Source organism: Ictidomys tridecemlineatus, chromosome 4 (genome assembly GCF_052094955.1).
Source record: "Ictidomys tridecemlineatus isolate mIctTri1 chromosome 4, mIctTri1.hap1, whole genome shotgun sequence".
Classification (NCBI taxonomy): Eukaryota; Metazoa; Chordata; class Mammalia; order Rodentia; family Sciuridae; genus Ictidomys; species Ictidomys tridecemlineatus.
The window spans coordinates 202,714,422-202,721,094 of record NC_135480.1 but is presented as its reverse complement, the minus strand read 5'-3'; positions in this window follow the sequence as shown (position 1 = coordinate 202,721,094).

Genomic DNA, 6,673 nt, shown 5'->3' with positions numbered 1-6,673 from the left:
ATGCACGCCTGAAAGCCCGGCTACTTCAGGAGGCTTAGGCAGGAGGATGGAAAGTTTGAAGTCAGCCTGTACAATTCAGCAAGACCTTGTCTCAAATTTAAAAAATGGAAAAAAAAGGGTTGAGGATGTAGCTCAGTGGTAGAGCATCCAATGTTCTATCCTCAGTACTGCAAAAACCCAAAACAACCCACAACTTAGTTGTTACATGTAAATTAAACTCCAACAAAGGAAAGAGGGGAGGAGTAGAGACCACATCCAGGTGCCTGACCTTGTCTCAGGGATCAGCTCTTCTAGCCTCACCCAGGCCCCCAGGTTTGTTCCTGCTAACTTGGAGCACCCCCAGAGAGTTCCCAGGGATCAGCTGCTCTGAGCCCAGCTGGGGCACTTGGGAGGCAGTCTCTTTCCCGGCCCTGATGGCCCAGCTCAAAGGACACAGGCTGGGGTATTCCAGGACCCTGGACTGGAGCTTCTACCACGGTCTATCATCAGAATTAGAATTCAGCGGGGCTGGGGCTGGGGTTGTGGCTCAGAGGTAGAGCGCTCGCCTACATGCGTGAGGCACTGGGTTTGATCCTCAGCACCACATAAAAATAAAATAAAGATATTGTAGGGCTGGGGCTGGAGCTCAGCAGTAAATGCTTGCCTTGCATGTGTGAGGCCCTGGGTTCGACCTTCAGCACCACATATAAATAAATAAAATAAATGTATTGTGTCCAAATAAATAAATAAATAAAGATATTGTGTCCACCTATAACTAAAAAACTTTTTTAAAATTAAAAAAAAAAAGAATTCAGAGGGGCTAGGGTACAGTTCAGTGGCAGAGGGAGTTGATCTCCAGCTAGATAAAAAAAAACTACACAGAGAATCTAGTCCAGACCCACCTATCTTCCCCTCGGGGTCCCCATAGTACTCACTAGAGCAGTTACCCTTCTGGACAGGTGGGCTGAACATAGATGATCCCATTGTCCCCAACAACCAGTCTGATGGGGATTATTGGCTCCATTTACAAAAATGGAGGCCCAGGGTGGTCAGAGCCAGCCTGGACCCTGCGACCAGGGGCAGCCTGGAGAATACGCATGCTACTAACTGGGCCTGCTGAGGGCCCCAGCCACTCTCCTGGGTGGGCAGAGAGGAAGCATTTCTCCTCCCTGGGGCTCTCTGAAGGCACAGAAAGACACCTGGAGGGAGCAGGAGTGGTAGTAACTGTTAGTAAAGGCATCACCTCTGTGTTTTGTAGAGCAGGAGACACTGGAGAGAAGGCGCTGCACAGGTGAATGGTGTGCAGTGGTGCAGGGGGCAAAGTCCTCCTCCTCCTCCCCCTCCTTCTTCTTTTCCTTCTCCAGTACTGGGGGCTGAACCCCATGGGTGCCTTACCACTGAGCCACATCCCCAGCCCCGTTTTGTATTTTATTAGAAACAAGGTCTCACTGAGCTGCTTAGGGCCTCGATAAATTGCTGAGGCCGGCTTTGAACTCAAGATCCTCCTGCCTCTACCTCCTGAGCTGCTGGGATTACAGGTGTGTGCCAACGCACCCAGCCCCTCAGCCCTTTTTAAATTTTATTAATTAATTAATTAATTATTATTATTATTATTATTATTATTTTTGTGTGTGTGTGGTGCTGGGGATGGAACGCAGAGCCTTGTGCATGAGAGGAAAACACTCTACCAACTGAGTTGTATCCCTAGCCCCTTATATTTTATTTTGAGACTAGGCCTCACTAAATTGCTGAACTGGTCTTTGAACTTTTGATCCTCCTGCCCCAGCCTCCCAGGTAGCTGGGATTACAGGTGTGCGCCACCACCACCCTGCCACCGCCACTGTATCCAGCAGGGGGAAGAATCTTGATTAAGTGGCCCTTGGTCGGCCTGGTTCTGCAGTTAAGATATCTGTGTGGCTTTTCTCCCACCTGTCAGATGCACCAGGTGTTGTCCTACTAGCAGGGGCCTGAAGTGCTGGGGAGCAAAGGCACCAGTTTGGAAAACTGGCTCCCCTGCTTCCCACCTTTGCACCCCATCTCCCCTCTGCTAACTTCAGCCTCCTCATCTGCAAAATCCTCACGGGACTGTAATGCCGAGAACATGTACCCAGCACACAGAGGTTGCTGGGTGTCATAGCCATGTGGTTCTGTCCTTGTCACTATGTAATCAATGAAGACTCGAAGACGCATTCCCCAGCCAGGGAAGTTTCAGTCTAGCGAGACAGCGTATCTTCAAACCACTTAGAACTTACAAAGACTTTCACAAGGTCACAGTCCCTTCTACCCTCTCTCCAGTGTGACTGGACATCAGACAGGGCTCAGCCCTGGATTTGGGGGCAGAGACAGGTATTTGTCCCTAGGCAGCACTGGTCCCCTTAGTAGAAGGCTTGGTATCCCTAGTCCCACTCAGTGGCACATGCCCGTCCTCTCAGCTACTCTAGAGGCTGAAGAGGAGGATGTTCCAGGCCAGCCTGGGCAGCTTAGCCAGAGCCTGTCTCAAAATAAAATTAAAAAGGGCAGGAGATGTGGCTCAGTGGTAGAGTGCCCTGGGGTTCCTCCCCAGTACCCCCCCATACACAGAAAGAATGAAAAAGCTCAGAATCTGCTGATCTTCAGACACTAAATATCAGTGGCATCCCCTCCCCATGGCCACACAGAACAGACACAGTGTTTCAATTACACCTCTGCAGTGTACACACCCCCATGCCTCCCAGAGGAGGTCCACCCTGCCCCCTCTCTGCAGACTCTTGCCCCAGCCTACTGTCACTGACTTTCCCAGTTCTCATGGAGGTGTCACAAGGGATAGGGCATCCCAGTCCTGTCCAGCGCCCTGCTCTGGGGTCCCTAACCAGTCCTTAAGGCACAGGGGCCAGCACCCACCCCAAAGCACCACATCTTTCACCCCCACTCCACCCACCTTCCTTTTTGACCTTCTCTTTGTTTCTCACCAAACAATGGCATCTGTCTGCCAGACTGTGGCCTGAGGAAGGTGGAGACCAAGTCTCAGTCCCCCTGACACACTTGGCATTTGGGAAATATTTTTGGAATCCAAGATTATCCTCATTCTCTCCAAAAAGCCCAGAGGAGAGAAATCAGTAAGACCTGAGGGGGAAAGGAAGGAGGGCCAGGCTGGGGCGGAGGGGACCCGCCCTGAGTGGGCCCAGCTCACCACAAGCTTAGTCACTGGGAGGGCGGGCCCTGCAGTGCTGCCATCCTGGAAGGCTCTGAGTCACGGGCTGGTGAGGGGCAGCTGCAGCCCAGCAGGAAACCAAGGCTAGTGTGAGGAGTGGGGGGGGGGGCTGGCACCCCTTCCCTACTAGCCCCAGGAACAGGGAGGGACTGTCCAGTGGCCGCTCAGTGCCCAGATCTCCAGGCCTTGCAGGGAGTCAGGAGCCTGGTTGATCCTTAGAGGCTCACTCTGGAGGAGGGGGTGGGAGGGGTCTTAAGACTTGTGCACAAGTCACCAGGACACAAGGGATTCTTGACAAGGGACATAGGACAGGCACACAGTGAAGTCCTGGGAAATGCTGACCCTCTTCAGCAGGGCACTTCAGCGGGCAACTTGTCTCCAAATATCTGAATCTCAAAAGAAGAGTGAGCCCAGTGATTTCAGTTCTAGAAATATGTCCCCAGAAAATAATTATGAAAGCAAGCGTCCAGTCCTAGAAGAGGTGGTTGTTGTTTTCATTTCTGGGGATCCAACCCAGGGCCTTGGCATGCTAGGCTAGCACTACCACAGGACTACACCCAGGAGAATAGTTTAAGGGAGCCCACACAATGGGATGGTACACTGCCACTAAGAACTAGTAGATGAGCCTCTAATCTGTAATCCCAGTGGCTTGGGAGGCTGAGGCAGGAGGATCACGAGTTCAAAGCCAGCCTCAACAATTTAGTGAGGCCCAAGGCAACTCAGCAAAACCTATCTTTAAATGAAATATGAAATAGGGCTGGGGATGCGATTAAATGCTCCTGGTTTCAACCACAGGCACCAACAGCAAAATAAATAAATAAATAAATAGTAGATGAACCAAGTGTTTTAGTGCACCCCTTTATTCTAGCCACTTGGAGAGAGCAAGGCAGGAGGATTGCAAGTTTGAGGCCAACCTGGGCAACTTATGAGACCCTGTCTCAAAAAAAAAAAAAAAAAAAAAAAAAAGCCTGTGGCCTGTGAATGGAGCACAATGGTAGCACAGCCCCGGGTCCCATCCCTGGTACAAAAAAAACGTTAAAAATTAGCAGATGAATGCAGGCCTGGTAGCATACACCTGGAATCCCAGCGATTTGATGCATGTCCCGGAAGTCATCTTGGCTGAGCAGTGGTGAAGACCGAAGAGACAGAGGACTGCCCAGAAGTGTGCAGCCGTATGCTGCTGCTGTGTGAAAGCGGGAGCTCCTGTCACCCTTGTGGTCCTGCTGCAGTCTCACTTGCTGCCTGCCTGCTGCAGCACCGGTGACCTGGCATCAGTGCCTTTGGGTCTAACACAGAATCAAGACCTGGAAGGGTGGCGGGCGCCTACTCTGGGAGGTCTGCAAGCAGAGGACGGGCCTGGCAGAGCTGCTGTAGAAAGGACTTTGCTGCCCAGGCAGGCGGGCTTGGCTGTGGCAGTGTGATCATATACAAACCCATGGTGTGTCCCCTATGCTGCTCAGCCAAGCTCCCGTTACACTGCCATCAGGGATGTCATGTTGAAAGAAGGCAGGCCTGGTCCTCAGAGAGGAAGACCAGCTTACACAGATAATCATATGCAAAGTAAAATAATTGAGTGTGCTGACTGCAATGGAGGAGGAGCACACAGGGAGCTGGGGAATCCTAATGGGGCCTGGCCTAACTAGGGGTTGGAGCAGAAAGGCTCTCCCAGGAGGGGAGAGCCTAGAGATCTAAAGGGTGAACGGTCCTCGAGAGGCAAGATGGGAGAAAGGGAATCACTATTTCATAAACCCTGTGGTAGGATGGAGCATGGCTAGTTTGAGGAGGTGAAAGTTTGGGGTAGCTGGAGAAGGGTGAGAGGAAGAGGGACAAAGAGGAGGCTGGCAGTACCCTCAAAATGCCATGTTCAGGAGTCTGACTTTGTCTCGGACAGTGGGAGCTACAAAAGGCTTAAGATGGGGAAATGACCTGGCCGTGTCCAGGGGGAATAAATGGGAGGCTGGAGGCAGGGAGGCCACCAAAGGACCAGGCAGTTGCTAAGGGCAGGTGTCATGGTGCCTGGGTCTTGGCATGGACGGTGGTGGAACTGGGGGGAAGTGGCAGCCTCACCACTGAAGAAGCAAGGAGGGAGGTCAGGGGACAGGTGGCAGAGGCTGAGGGCTGTGGCTCCTTCCACCATTCAGCAGGTAACAGAGGGGAGGTCTGGGCCGGGTGCCAGGGTCCCTTTGGCTCAACAGGCCATGCCAACTGGGTAAGCAGAGGCGGACACCCGATATTCCTCCAAAACAAAATCCTGTCATTCACACTCCCTGCTGTTCACTGGAGGTGTTTGTTTGTTTTTTCTCCTGGTCTATTTCAGGTCTGACGGGTTTGTGGGGCGAACAGAGCCGGGGCTCAGAGCCAACTGGGAGGGAGAGTGCTCCTTCTTCCTCCAAGACCAGGAAGGGGCATTGCCTGAGCCTCCACTGAAAGCTCTGGGCAATGCCTTCCCTTCTCTGGGACTTGGCCAGGTTCTGGCTCCAGCCCTCTAGACCCTCCCTTTCAAAGTGAAGTATTATTATTCTTCACCTTTGGGTCCTAGTTTCCAAAAGTGCTTTAGGGTGGAGCGGGGTGGGGCAGCCCTGTAGCAAGGCAGCTTGGCAGAAGCCACTTCCTGACAAAGGACTGATTAGTCAGGGGATGTAGGTGGCATTCTCTGTTCAGGAAGGGACCCAATCTCCCCTTCCTGTCCTAGATTGGGACCATTCCTACTCTTCTGTCCACATCCCTGGTGTGGGCCATAAGAAGGGTCAGGAGAGCCTGGTGGGTAATCAGCATTCAGAGGCCTGGAAAGAGCAGAGACCTCCCCATCCCTATCCCAAAGCATCAAGAAAATCTTGCTATAGAAAGAGTTCTTCCATCTGGGTACAGTGTAACCCCAGTGACTCTAAAGGATTGCAAGTTCAAAGTCAGGCTCAGCAACTTAGTGAGGCCCTATGCAACTCAATAAGATCCTGTCTCTAACTAAATAAAAAATATTAAAAAAGGGCTGGGGATGTGGCTCAGTGGTTAACTACCCCTGGGTTCAATCTCTGGTACCAAAAAGAAAGAAAGAAAGAAAGAAAAAGAGTTCTTACAGCTCAGCACACCTGTGACTGGGGAGGCTAAGGCAGGAGGATTGCAAGTTTGAGGCCAGCCTTGGCAATTTACTAAGATCCTGTCTCAAAATAAAAAATAACAGGGCTGGGGATGTGGCTCCGAGGTACAATGTGCTTGAGTTCAATACTCATTACCTTACCCATAAAAAACAAACCCACAAATGATAATGTGTGAAGAAACAGTTCAATTTACTTGAAACCAAAAGGTGAACATCAAAATGTCCTCACACATAAAGGCAGGGGTTTCCAAATCTTTAGAGTTGAGAAATCCTCTGCTAACTTCCCGGAATCCTTCATAATGCTGACAACTATATTCATTTTTCTTTCTTTAAAAAAAAAATAGCAGGACTGGGGAGTAGCTCAGCGCTGGAGCACTTGCAGAGCATGCTTAAGATACTAAGTTTGATCC